We start from the raw sequence: 13,200 nt of genomic DNA, 5'->3' as shown, positions 1-13,200 counted from the left end.
TATATTGTAAGCTAATGTTGGTTAAGCAACAAAGTTAACATCATTAGGGTTTAATTCTGCAGTATAGCATCTCTTTAGTTGTTTTTTTTTTTATTCATCTTGTCACTCAATATTTCACAACTATATTATATAGCTTTCATCAAATATTCATTATAATATTCCTTACAATTGTGTATCAACTACAGTATACTACTGTAAATGTTATAGTGCAATTTGAAATTAATTTTGTGTACTGTGAATTCCTATTTGTGAAGAAGCGAATTTCTCTTTCTGTGTGCCATTGTAATCAAGTTCATTACCTGCTCCTCTGGGATCCTCCCCTCTGTTCCTCTCAGTTCTTTCCTTGCTTCATTTTTTACATTTGATCTTATCTACTTGTCTTCGTATTAAGGTTTTTAAAGTCTCAGTGATGCCATAAAAAAGTCAGGTGCACAACTAAACATAAAGGTTTATATGTCGAAAATAGCGGAAAGACACAAGAATACAGTAACTTTGGTGGTTGAAGAAAATGATCATCGTAAGAGTTTAACCACTAACACTGGTCTGTGAATATCTGACCAAAGACATTTTCTAGTCTACATGAACAAACTAGGGCAGTTTATTGGCAATAGATGCAAACCACATATTAAACATCACCAGTTCACAGGACCTTTAGGTCTTTTTAGGCTAACTCTATCTTGTTAGGATTCTGTGCAGTCAGTTCAAATACATTTTGTTTGACCATGTCTACAGTTTTGATTGAGTTACTTATAGCTTCATTTTTGATTGATCATTTAATTTATATTTTGACTTTTATTTCTTTGTTTAATTTGCATACCTCTACTTATTCTGGTATGTTGTTTTTTTACAGTCAGCACAGATATGTTAAAGTTGGTTTTTTTTTAAACGTCAAAAAGCTTATGTTAAGTGTTTCTGTTGTTACTAGCCTCGTCGTATCGTTAGACAGACACTACCCTCAATAGTATCTTTAGACAGACACATAAAATAATTGAAACACGTAGGAATTTCATTCTTGATTTCAATAATGAATTTTATCTACACATTTTGAATACTTAAGTTTTAGTATCTGATAATCTAATTTGTACACATGGTAATGAATTATAAATTTTAAGCATACATTCATTTGTTATTCTGGTCTTAAAAATGATAATAAAATGTTCTAACAATAATTTATAACAATCAAACAAATGAGATATATTAAAAAATTATCACCACTACTGTATTTTCATCATTATTATTTTCAATTATGTAATTTATTAATACATTTTTATATACTTTTGTTTATTTATTTTTTTCAATTTTAACAGTGAATCAATGACACTGATAATGTCTATATAATACAAAATACATCAATACAAATTTACAGTAACTAAGAAAAAAAAGGTACATGTACAGTAATAAGTAACAGTTTTTTAATTTGTTTTAATGATATACTAATACTATGTACAACAGTACTTGTAATGATGAGTGTTACAATACAATCTTCACTATATATTTTCACCATTTCCGTACATTGCATCCTTCAGTGGTTTTGTACTTTTAAAAATCTGTGTTGATTAGTTTATACAACCTGTATGAGAAGAGTTTTATCTAGAGGCAAGCGGTGATTTTAAAAGACAGCACTGTCCCTGCAATAACTGCAATATAATTTAAGCTACCACCATGCATTAATATCAATTCAGCCTCAAGTATTTTTAATTTCTCAATTCATACAGTATACAGCATATTTTTGTTCGAAACTATTTGATAAATCTAGCAATTTAAAGCAGAGGAAAAATATGTATCGCGAACGTCAATTCGTAGTGGTCGTAAATTGAACTAGTCAATTCCCAAGAGTAATCTGTTTGTGACCGGCTTTATAACCCGTGATTCAGTTCTAACGATGTCCGTGTACAACGTGGCGGTTTGTTAAGTTTTAGAGACAGCAGCCATGAAATATTTATTGATGTTTGTACCTGAACAGCCATCGCTGTGTATGTATCAAGAAGCGACATGTTGTCTGCTTTAGTCTTTACAAAATCATCTTGTTAATTGTAAGGCAAAAATTGTGCTGGACATTTTTGTATAAATATTCTTTTACGACATAATATAGTATCGTTAATAATGATGCCTGTATTCTTTTTTTTCTTGAATTTTAAAATTACTTGTATTGTATGTTTATGTTTATTCTTTAATTTCCCTTGTTGATGTCTGTCATGTATATTCTTAAAAATACTTATTTTGTTTGTACATAAAACAAGGGAAAAGGGGAAGAGAGTCAGTTCCATTAAATCATAGCCCATACACATAATTTTAATTCTAATGCCCTTTGATGCTTTTTTGTGCATATTTATAAGAGATATTAGAAGGGGATTATTAATCTTTAAATGTATATATTTTTTTAAAAATATAATTCATTAGACCATTAGAGTATGAAAGCTCTCACAATGCCAATAATAAAGTAATCATGACGGATGAGACTATTATATTCCCCTTCTACAAAAAAAACAAGGTTGAACAATGAAAAAGAAATAATAACTTAACTTATAGCAGGAATAAACTAACCCACATGCACTATGGTAATAAATGGATTATTCATCCATGTTAATTCTTAAATAAATAAGTTCCAGAATTGGGTGCATACTATTCTAGTATGTACTATTTAAAATTTTAATCCATGCCAAAATTTCGCCATAGTAGAGCTCCATAAGGGCAATACAAATTTACAAATATTATCATTGCTATTAGAAATATATTATCACACACTATATATAATAATCTATGTAAAAACATTTTTGTTTTCAATTTACTGTAATCATGGTCTGTGTTTATGCATTGAATTTAGTATGAGCATTTTACGGACTACTACAATTCTATGGCGCTGTCATAAAGTAATATATCATCTAAAATGTTTTCTTTCTCAACATTTATTTAACAATACCAACCTCCGAAACCTCTAAATTGCTAATAATTTATCACCAAATCCCTAGAATAATTTATCATCATTATCTACATTTTCCGCTATCATTAATTTTATCATTTGTCATTTAATTTCCCTTTGCACGCTCACAGGATAATTGGGAATCATGAAAAAAATACAAATATAGTTCACAGTTGAAAGGTCGAGATATATCGTGTATATGTACATCATTTTCCCGATGACCGCGATCAGTATTATTAGTAGAAAAATTCCGCTAGTCGACAAGTGTTGGATAAAAACTTTGGCCATTGTCGTTATGATAGCCAGAGGCGAAACAGACGCTCTGAACTCTCTTGACACCGACTTGAGTTTATCATTATACATTAATGGATAGCGCTACACTTTGATCAGCAAGATTAGTAGAGTACTTCTGTACGCCTGTTGTTTCTTAAATATGTCATACATAGACAAAATAAATAATAGATTTTTTTCCTATTTTTTATTGCTGCTTTGCCGTATGTTTGCTTAGTTTGTTTTTGATAATTTTTTAATCTATTTAAAACCGGATTAGCTTATCGTATTGTAATTGACCAACCCGTAGTGCAATATTCCTTCAAGTTATAAATTAAATTAGGCTATGTTATATACACCCACACCCAATAAGTTTCAAGTTTTATAACTTTAACTTTTTTTTTATTCTGCTCTACACCAACCACATGTGGTTCAAACTTACAACCTATTATAAAGTATTTACATATTGTTTACAAGACAATTATTGTTCCACTATCTCTAGCATTTAAAGGTAGAACTCATATTCATAACATTAAAACATACACATCAACATGAAACTATGCAAATGTGTTGACGTGAGAAAAACACTTAGTTAACGTTACGAGTTATAAGTTATCTTAGACGGCAATCACCATGGGGACTAAGACAGCGACAATACAAAATGATAGTTCAATTATTTTTATAAGCTTAGGTAGCGGCACAATCATTGTTGAAACTCACGCGGCTATTATTATGACATAACATTTTTATGTTTTCATATGATATTATGAGTAACTTCAACAAAAATAAGGTGGTACATGTTTACCACAGAGATTCTATTCTCGGTGTCAGTTTGAATTTTTTATGTTTTAGTTGAGAAGAATGTTCATTATTAATACTGTAGAAAAAAGTGTTTGCTATCAAGTTTTTTATTGTATAAAGGCAAGTAGAGAGTCTAGATAATTTTAATATTCAACAAACACTCAAAGCTCACTCTGATCTTTACAAATTTAGTGCTATATAAATGTCGCATTATTATTATGAAAACAGAAATGGAAGAAACTCCTGTATTAATTATTATTTCCTATACTGTATTGCATTGCATTGAAGATATTATTTTTTTTTAGTTATTATGGAAATAGTTTTAGCAGTTTATTCAGAAACAAAATTGATTCAGCGGCACACACCATTCGGTGGTGCATCAAAAATTGAATTAACAAAAATATATTTGTTTTAACTTTTAGTTTGTATTAGTTAATAACAGTAATACTGTACCTATTGGACATAATAAACACACCTTAATTAGTTCAAAGAAATAAGTGGATGAACTATGGGATCTAGTTCTTTAGGCCTTACAGTATGATCAAATGATAAGGTAGATGATAAGATAAATGACAAGATTTGCATCTAAAAGGATAAATTATTATAATACAGTGTTATTAGTGCAATTTTGTATCCATTATTTTTGTAGGAATATTGTTACAAATTGGTTAAACTACGAACAGTAACAATAGAATACCATTGATATTAAAATCCATTTTTTCAAGGTCTATTCTTAAAGAATATTTTTATCAATATTATTCTTTTGTTATCTACCTGTTTCTGTTTAATAATTTTATCTTAAAAAATGAAATAATTGTTAACGATACAAGCTACTGCATGTAAAGCCAATTTACAGTTAATTTTAATTTTAAAGCAAACTATTTATTTTATGTTTTTGTTTTCAGATAAGTAAAATATGCCTTACATTTCAGATGAATAATTCTTAGATATTGATGAAATACTGTCACTTCTTAACTGTCAAACACTGCTCCATCAAATTTTATAAAAAGTTAAATTATTATAACATTGGACATGGCAATTTAAAACATGTATTGATTGAATATTTGTTTGGGATTTCCACACAGATAGTGCACCTTTAAGAGCTGTAACTTTATTGAGTTTTCTCACCTGTAAAGGATGACTTAAAATCATTATTCTATCAACATTGAAAAGAGCAAAAAGATAAAGACGCATTGATAGTGATTAAACTTGTCACATTTCTTCATTTTATCCTGAAAAGTACTCTACACGCAGGAAGTATTAAACCGCAATAGTGAATTCTTAAGAATACATTTTGGTCGCTGTCAAGTTTTGGATAAAAGTCTCATGAAATATTAACAAACATATCTTACCTATAATCTTATCTACAGCTGTGTGGTTTTTAAAAAATCTTTTTTAATTTTCTGAAAGGTGCTGTACATGTGTACATAAGGAAATATTAAATCATGGTAGTACAAATTCTTTAAAATACGCTTTTGTTCCTGTCAAGTTTTGGATAAAAGTCTCATGAAACATTAACAAACAAATCTTAACTTAATCTTGTCTATGTGGTTAATTTATCCTCTTTCAATTTATAAATCTCAAATGTAATATTAAATATGCTTTTCACCAGGTCAGAAATTCATCATCAGTTAAACAAATAGATTTTTAACCTCATCCTTTGGATGGGATTTTAAGTCATATTTTGCACAAAAGGACTTGAAGATGATACCAAGTTTTGAATTGGCAATATTTTTATTACATAAGTACCTGCATGTTGTTTTTAAACCAAGAAAATTTGCACATCAGCAAACAAAACACATTGTTATATTTTATGATTCAGAAGGGATCTAAATAATAAAAAAAGATGATTAATGTATGTTTAAAAGAAGGTTGTCTGCAACCAGCAGTACAGTTATCATGCGATTCTGAGCAATTGCTTTTTATAACACGCCTAAGTGTATCCTTGATGTCTGATTGGTTAATTTCATATTACGTTCCATTCCAGTATTTGTTCAAATGCCCAGATGATATTTAATGGCTCTATTAAATGGTTCTATTGCACAATTTCAACTTTTGGTAAACATTTTGAGAATGTTGTCCCAAGAGCAACCTGTAGTATACACCATCTATAATACTGTTCTACTCCAGGCCAAATGATTTTGTTAATGATCTTGCCACAACTCATAGCTTTCAACATGTCATGTTGAAAGCAATGGATTTACTTTAGAATAGTAAGTTTTATAAACTATATACTTTTTTTTTGTATTCTTTTAAAGAATATTTGCATTGTTTAAAGCTTACCCTTCTTCGACTACTGTACTGTAGGTCAATAGGACAACTAGTGAAATATTTTGCCCATTTAATTCACATTCATTATTTATACAGAATAATGTATGTTTTCTGGCTTGAAATATTAGGTTAAATATATTTGTACCTTAAAATAGTATGGTATGAGGTAAAAAGGAACCATTTTATTAAGCTTAGATTATTTTTGTTTTAATATATAATCTCAACTTATATTACTATAGTAAGAATATAAAGTATTCCTAAGTTACAATAAAAAACCATTAAGTTATAATAGATATTCTACTTCAGTTTACCTTCTCTCTCCTCTTGTTTACCATATTTTTTATAGCCTGCAACCTACAAAAACAACCTTTCAAGGGAAATGCGGACATAGTTGAAGTCATACAATATGCCTTAATTATATAATCTTGACTGACTTCAAGATAATCACAAACACTGCTTGCTAAATTATTAGAAAGCGACATGTTGGTGATCATAATAATAATTTGTACAACTGTATCAGTACCACAAAGTAGTATAAGTTATTAAAGAAAGTGTTCTCTCTAATTAGAAGAGACATCATTAAGACCATCAGACAGATAACAATTAACTTTGGAAAACATTCAGGCATGAATTTAAAAGTGTTCTCAATTCTTGAACAATTATTATGTACCTCATTCAGGAATCTATTTTAAATATCAATAAAGATCAATTTAAAATCTAGCAAGATCCCAAGTAACTTTTTAGTGAATAGATTTAAACTTTGAAATATTCTTAATATGATAATTTGTTCTACTTACATATGTATTCTTGTATTTTATAAATGCAAATTATCAGATGATAACATTGGCTATTTCATCATACTCTCTTCAACTTTAAAAGTGCACAATATGCAGAAATAGTTAACCCACGCTTGCTTCTTCCTTTCCTAAAATTCCGTTTTAATGGCATATTTCTTACATAGTCATCATGAATATTTTGAAAGTATGCTAAAGATTCATAATTGTTGAAATTTGTTTTTTAATTTGTTTATAATACCCTACATATTTTTATGAATAATTAATTTTTCATTCAAACTTAAATTAAATTTCAACTTTAATAATAACATTATAAAAGTAGGTCATATTGTATTACACTTGGATTTAATGGGAACACCACATGGGTATAGTGTATATTCGAATTTAATGTAAGTAATACAATATTGATGTATTCATGATATTTAATGATAATAAAGCCCAGGGCATCAGTAATAATTATGCGCAAACAACACCTCTTTAGTATATCTATACATAGCTGTAAGATTCAATTAAGACTGAAAAAAGGGAATGCCTATTTTCATTTTATGCCTTCCAGTCGGCTTCTCTCTGATTTCCTTTTTTAACTACATTGAAATTGTTTGACAAATTTCAATGGAGCAGTTATTGTTAAATGTAATGTAAGAGCTCTTGGTGTGATAATCTCTATTGCAGCTCAAACAAAGCTATATGGGATTGGGTGCAGGTGAACCTGATATAAACAGCAGCCCCCCCCCCCTCCCATATCTGCTGGAGCATCAACAGGAAATGTCATTGAACCAGAACACAGGGGTAACCCCTACTCATCACCTTAAATTAAGTACAGGATTTAGTCTCGAGACTTTCTGCTTAACTTTGCAGTCAATAATAATTTACAGCTTACCTGTAAAATTATGCATGATTGGTATACATTTAATTAAATTTGCATATCGTGTCTCCATGCTTGAATAAATTATAAACTCTGCTTACCATAAGTAATATATATTTAATCAATTTAGATACAATTTTGCAAAAGACTACAACTTCAATTTGACTTTTAATAAATCAATTATTGATTACTTAACTGTATATCAATGTCGAAAAAATGTTTGCAAGTTCAATAAAACCATGACATACTCAATTGGTGAATTTCACTAGACTGTGTTCAGACACACAGCGTTTAACGGGAAGTATAACGCAAGGTATTGGTTAATTCATGGTACTGTACAGTATTTAAAGTTCAGACCACCTTAACTTTTGCAACCAATTTGTGTTCTATTTATACAAGATATTTTTTTGACTTCTTTTACATTTCTAAGCAGAATTGAAAGGTAACCGCCTGTTTAGCCTACTTTACAGTTGTTGTCTTAAATTATACCAGCAATGTATTACGAGAAGCCTAAAATGCATCCATCAATTATTAAACGTCCTAATGAGTTCAATCTCCTTGAATAATGTACTGTAATCATTAGCAGCCTCAATGCGTATATGTGAATGAACAGCGCATGAATGATTTAGCTCGGTGTTACTTTATATAATGCGCTGTTTCTCTTGAGGTTTTAGATTTTGATGTATAATAAAGTTATTATTTAAAATGTACTGAACAGTTAAACAGCCAAATCAATTTGTACTTGCCCTTTTGGTCACTTCTCATACATTTATTATAAACTAGATTAGAAAAATTATAAAAGAATGTTAATGTTTTGATATCATTTTGCTCCCTCCATTCAAAGCCGGTTTACTTAAACCAGGGATGATTGAAATTATTGTAATTTCACTCTTCCGTGCTTAAACTTTTAATAGTCTGTATGTAATTTCCAATGTTAATACTTAACAAATAGCTACTGTACATATCTAATGTATAATTTATGTTTATTTACGGTCCAGAAATGGTTTCTAATTTGAATCATTTAAAACATAGCTATACAGTATATAATATTGTATAATTACGTGTATTCAGGGTACAAAAATGATTTCTAATCAGAGTTGAAGTTCTTGTGTACTTTATTTTGAAGAATTTATTTCAAAGTTACTGATTCTCATACATAAATTTTTAAATGTTCTTTCCTCCTCAACAAATTTTCTGACCATCATAAATGGGAAAACATTAAAACACTGGGATATAACCATGTATTTCTTAAGCATACATTTGGATCGGATTCCATAAAAGGCTTTCTAAGGATTGAAAGAGCTTGACATTCATTCTTGAAAGATATTACTTCAATTTACCTGAAAAAACGATGCTTAAATTTCAGCGGTTAAATTTCAAATATATATATATACGTTTTTAACATTAATCATGAGCTTGAATTATTGATGGTTAACCCATTTAGGTACGTGTAACCCATTTGATAGTTGTTCAATATTTTTTATAGGTTTCAACGTTTATAGCGATTTTTGCACTTAACGTGAGGTTTCTCTTGAGGAATTCCATTTCCAATTGCATTGTTTTCATTTGCCATGATATAAGCAGTACCTTTTGAAGTTTTATCGTTAGCGTGTTGTTGCAAAAAAGGGAGTTGTGTACAATATACAGAGAATGTAATTTGTTATGGCTAACATTAGCATACAAACAACATATCATCCAAAATGAAAAGCAGTAAAATGATATTGTGTGTTTTATTGTTGAAGATGTGACATATATCTGATGCCTGGAAAAATTCATAAAATAATTGATATTTACCATAACAGATTAGTAATTTTTTTTTTAGTTAATCACAATTGATAAAATAATAATAAAATAATTTCTGGCTAAAATATATAATATGTGAATACAATTTTCTTGGGAAATTATGAATAATAATCTTATTATTTATGAATTTTAATTTTTTACAGTTGAATTTTCTGAATTACATCTGCTGACTTCTGCAACCTGAATGTGTGCCCTGTTTTATTAGAGGTGAGAGTAAGTAGTATTCGGCTCAACGAAAAATAATATTTATTATCACCAATACAGTACCATAGAATTTCATAGGCACTGATTGGATGAGGCTTCTTTCTACTCCCTTTTTTCCAAATAATGTATAGACTCAGTTGAATTGCGATTGAGAACAACTCTTAGCCACCGCTAATTCAGTTTCAGTTCCATCTTCTATCAATACACCCCTGAATCTGGTATAAAAGGTATCCACTCATTTTGATATTTTCTTTTATTTTTGTTTTATCTGGGAACTCAAATCAAAATTACTCAAAAAACTTTGATTTTCATTTGCGTAACAAGCTGAGTTGGCGTGTTCATTTACATCAGGGGTCATAATGCAATAACAGCACAGTCTGCACAATATACGGTGTGTTTCTTACATAGAAAAGGCTGGTTAAATAATTAATTATAAGCAGCTTATAGAGTATACTTTTTACATGACCGCTAATACACAACTCTTTCAAGTTTGTGTTTCAACTTCTCATCATATTATCATTACTACAGGTTCTGTAGTTGAACATGGCTGTTAAATTGTAGCAAAGATTCTCAGCGAAATTTTACTTTATTTCCGGCATATTTCATTTTACCCTAAAGAGTATTGCAGTGCTATTTTAACAAGCATTACTGTTGAACTGTGGAAGACTTGGCTCGTAAATTCGTCATTTTAACAAGAATCTTTGCTCGTAATCACTGTATTTGCATTGAAATTCTATCTTCCTAATATCTCTCTGGACTTTGTATTAGATTATAAAAGGCAAGCCTGAGGCAGTTTTTTCTTTGTCCGATCACAAAATGTGATACCAGAGGACTAAATCTCAAATCAACCTCATTTTGGATTGTAATTATATCTCTTACACTTTAAACATTGGCCTGTAGTATCATATGTAATTTATATGCAAAATTCAGAATGTGTTTATTTGATAAATAATTGTTGTATTTGACAAAATGATTTATTCATTTAATTACATTATTAGCATTCTAAAATGAATGTTAACAACGAATGTTTGGAAAAAGTATTTAAGAACTTATTGAATTTTTGTCATTTTGTTGCTTGTTTCAAAATATTTTTCCATTACAAGTTTTTTATATATTTGTTTGTATCATACCAGTCATAATATCGATTTCTCCTCATGTGGCAAGCATATGTGCACATGTTTTCGGATTAAAATATTTGAAATTTGGAGGTTTTATGATTTGACCAATGTAAAACATATGTTTTGAATAGTTTTTCTTTTGGCATATAATAGTACTGTAGTGTGAAAAACTTGTTTAGGTTGTCAATGTCAATTATTAATTCTATTAAAAATCAGTTTTGTAGAATAGGGCCCCAACAACATCCCTGCCCCTTTGACTCACTCACTCACTCATAATTCCCAAATATGGATGTTTAGTTATATCTATGGTATTATTTGACTGTTGGATAACTCTTCTATTATTTACTTGAAGAAGAGACATATGTGTTATTTAAAACAAACAAAATTATTGCTTGAAATTGGAGATTACTATGGTGTAACCAAGTTACGAGATCCAAAACAATAACCAAGTATTGTATCGTTAACATTCTTTATATGAGCGTGTCATATGCAGGTGTTAAGACAGTAGCGATTAAATGACAAATGACTATATTGAGTGTTCTGCTGAAGGGGATGAAGATGAAAGCTAATAATTAAATTACACCTCTTGAATCGCCAAAAGGTGTGTACGGTCTTAACATTCAGAATTTTCTATGGAATTTTTTATTATCAAAGAATTTTTGCAATTTTTTTTCTACTGAAAGTGATTCTTCAATTTCTTTTTTTTCAATTAAATTCAATTCAATATACATTTATTTAAAAGATCTGAATACATACAGTAGGAAAACAAGAAACAGGATTGTACAGAATTATAAAGTATATCATACAGAATTATTTATGTTATTTATAAATAGTGATCTTTATAATAATAGAAAAGAACAACTTTTTTGCAGTGCAATTTTAAATAGTTAAGATATTTGTGTATTTGGTTGTATTATAATTCTGGTGAGATTGAGGTAAGTGTGCTTACCTACCATTTCCAAGGTCCATAGTTCAAATCCTATTTGAGTGTTTAACTACAGTATTGGCAAATATTAATCTTAAATAGAAAAGATCATCATCATTCACATCATAATTTCACCCCGTATCTTCCATTTTCTTATAATAATTTTGTATTTTCCTATTAATCATTACCCATTAGAAAAACATGTTTATATTGTTTCGTTTGAGAAGATTTACTTATTTTGAAATTGAACGTTACACTTTTTATCATCCATTACCTTGCTTTTAATACTTATCTTTTAAGTCAGGCTCGTAACTATGCAAATACCAACTTCTTATTTTTCTCTGCGGTTCTATGCAACTATTGGGTATTTTCACCCACTTTTGTGACATTTTCAGTTTTATTATTTCATGAATCATTCTATTATTGGTCCATCAACCTCTAATAAACTATTACAAAATACCGTTATTCTCCTCGATACAGACATTAATGTAAAGTTATGGCCATATCGGCTTTAGAAATCTTTATAACTGCTTTGGTGTGGATTTAGCTATTGCCTTTAAGCAAGACCTTTTAATACGCTTTCTTGATTAAGATTGGCTTTATTTCTAATTTAATGGAGATATTAAAAACACAAATATTTCCTGTGAAATGGTAAAATACAAAACTAAATTAGTTCAAATGTATATTCATTTTCATAGTTTTTTTATCTAGTTTTTATGAATTCAATAAAAAAAAAAATGATTTATACAGTAGTTTTGTTGATTGTAATTCTACTATAGAAAAATATATACAAAATACAAACTAGAATATAATCATACAGTAAGATATATAATGTTTGATAAAGTTGTCATAGAATTGTTGATATTAATTTTCTGCCTTGTTTAGTTGAAAAAACAAATATGACAATTTAAGCTGGACTGGTCTGGTTTAAAAGTCTTAACAAGACCTCAAGAAGGGAAATTCTGTCTGCACTCTAAAGCGTGGTTCCCACTAGCGACGCAACACAAGGACGTAACGCAACGCAAGTGAATTGACCAATTACAAGCGATGGCTTATTCGCTTGTGATTGCTAACTGTCTATAACTTCGCTTGTCATTGGTTAAAACGCTTGCGTTGCGTTTACGTCCTTGCGTTACGTTCTAGTGGGAACCAAGCTTTACTTTCTTGCCAGAATTTTAAGCTATGAAAAGCAAAAAAGTTATTAAACCAATACTATATTTACTTAAGAT

At 29.3% G+C, this 13,200-nt stretch overlaps 1 protein-coding gene across 1 annotated transcript in view; it reads left to right on the top strand.

Moving 5' to 3' along the window:
* Positions 1-13,200, top strand: part of LOC140040258 (thrombospondin type-1 domain-containing protein 7A-like) — a 59,217-nt gene that overhangs the window by 14,769 nt on the left and 31,248 nt on the right. Inside the window, 1 exon segment of the mRNA XM_072086050.1 lies at positions 9,868-9,931. The gene's annotated coding sequence lies outside the window, so the exon portion shown is untranslated.

The sequence above is a fragment of the Antedon mediterranea genome, chromosome 2, assembly GCF_964355755.1.
Source record: "Antedon mediterranea chromosome 2, ecAntMedi1.1, whole genome shotgun sequence".
Taxonomy (NCBI): Eukaryota; Metazoa; Echinodermata; class Crinoidea; order Comatulida; family Antedonidae; genus Antedon; species Antedon mediterranea.
This window is presented reverse-complemented; position numbering and strand designations above follow the sequence as displayed.